This window comes from Chrysochloris asiatica, unplaced genomic scaffold, assembly GCF_000296735.1.
Source record: "Chrysochloris asiatica unplaced genomic scaffold, ChrAsi1.0 scaffold00004, whole genome shotgun sequence".
Taxonomy (NCBI): domain Eukaryota; kingdom Metazoa; phylum Chordata; class Mammalia; order Afrosoricida; family Chrysochloridae; genus Chrysochloris; species Chrysochloris asiatica.
The window spans coordinates 42,130,545-42,132,122 of record NW_006408522.1 but is presented as its reverse complement, the minus strand read 5'-3'; the positions used below and the strand labels follow the sequence as shown (position 1 = coordinate 42,132,122).

Below are 1,578 nucleotides of genomic sequence, written 5' to 3'. Positions count from 1 at the left end.
TGTTTTCAGAAAGCAAAGTTGTGTCATCTGCATATCTTAGGTTGTTAATGACTCTTCCTCCAATCCTGATGCCTGGTTCTTTTTCATATGATTCAGCTTCTTGGATTATATACTCAGCATACAAATTGAGTAAGTATGATGCCAGAATATCAATGTTCTATTTAATTTTGACAACTGCCAATTTTCCTAGATTCCTACTTCATATAATTCAATGTTCCAATTATTAATGGATGCTTACAGCTGTTTCTTCTGTAGTTTTCCTGTATTTTGATGCTTACAATATTACTGCTATTTAAAATCATACTTGTTCCTTAAAGTAATAGAAAATTTGAATTTTCATAAATACAAACAAGCTTTGCAGTGATACTGTGTAACCCACCAAAGCCACTGAAAGTTCAGGTTATGTGTTGTACTTAAACAAATGTATTCTGCCAACTTCCATACCACCAGGATATTTTCCTTTGCATTTCTATCACTCATTTTTCCACCCCAACAAATGAAGATCCCAAAAGCTTCACTCCATCCACGTTACTAAGATCAACTCTACTTCAAGGGGTCAGCTCTACCCCAGTTGTGTTTTGAGTGTCTTCCAACCTGAGGGCCTCAACTTCCGGCATTGCATCTTACAGTGTCTTCTTCTACTCATAAGGTTTTCAGTGACTAGCCATTCAGAAGTGGTCTGCCTTTCCTTGTTTCTAGTCAGTCTCAGTCTGGAAGCTCTGCTGACATTTGTCTAACATAGATGACCCTGCTGGTATTTAAAATACCAGTGGCATAGCTTCCAGCATCACAACAATACACAAGCTACCACAATATGACAAGCTTACAGATAAGATACGGTATTTATAAGTAATTGTTGTAAAGTACCCTCGAGTCGGTTCCAACTCATAGCAATCCTGTATAGGGTTTCCAAGGAGAGGCTGGTTAGTTTGAACACCTGACCCTGTGGTTCAAACTGACCTTTCAGTCTAGTGTATTATCCTGCACTGCACCACCTGGAATCCTTATAAGTAATTGGGTTCACCAAAAGAAAGCATATCATGTTGTTGTTGTCGTTGTTGTAGTTAAGTGCCATCAAGGAAGTTATGATTGATATTGTTGTTCAGTCTTATGGATTCAGTTCTTACTCAGAGCGACTCTGTGCAGAATGAAACACTGCTCGATCCTGCACCTTCCTCAAGTTTGTGGTTATGCATGAGCCCATTGCTGCTGCCACTGCGCCTAACTTTCTTTTTGAGGTCTTCCTCTTTTTGCTGACCTTCCCATTTATTAAACATGATGTTCTTCTCCAGAGATTGATTCTTCTTGATAACATGCCCTAAGTATGAGAGATGAAGTATTGCTCTCCTGGCTTCTAAGGAGCATATTAGCTGTACTTCTTTCCACACAGATTTGTTTATTCTGGCAGTCTGTGGTACTTTTAATATTATCCAACACAATAATTCAAATGCATCAGTTCTTTTAAGGTCTTTATTGTCCAACTTTCACATGACTATAACGTGACTGAAAATACCATGGCTTGTGTCAGGCCCACATTAGTCCTCAAACTGACATCTTTACTCACGATTCTGACTCATA

The 1,578-nt window shown here is 38.6% G+C and overlaps 1 pseudogene; it reads right to left on the bottom strand.

The window, feature by feature from the left end:
• Positions 1–617, bottom strand: part of LOC102842268 — an 18,865-nt pseudogene extending 18,248 nt beyond the window's left edge.
• Between the last annotated feature and the right edge of the window lie 961 nt (positions 618–1,578).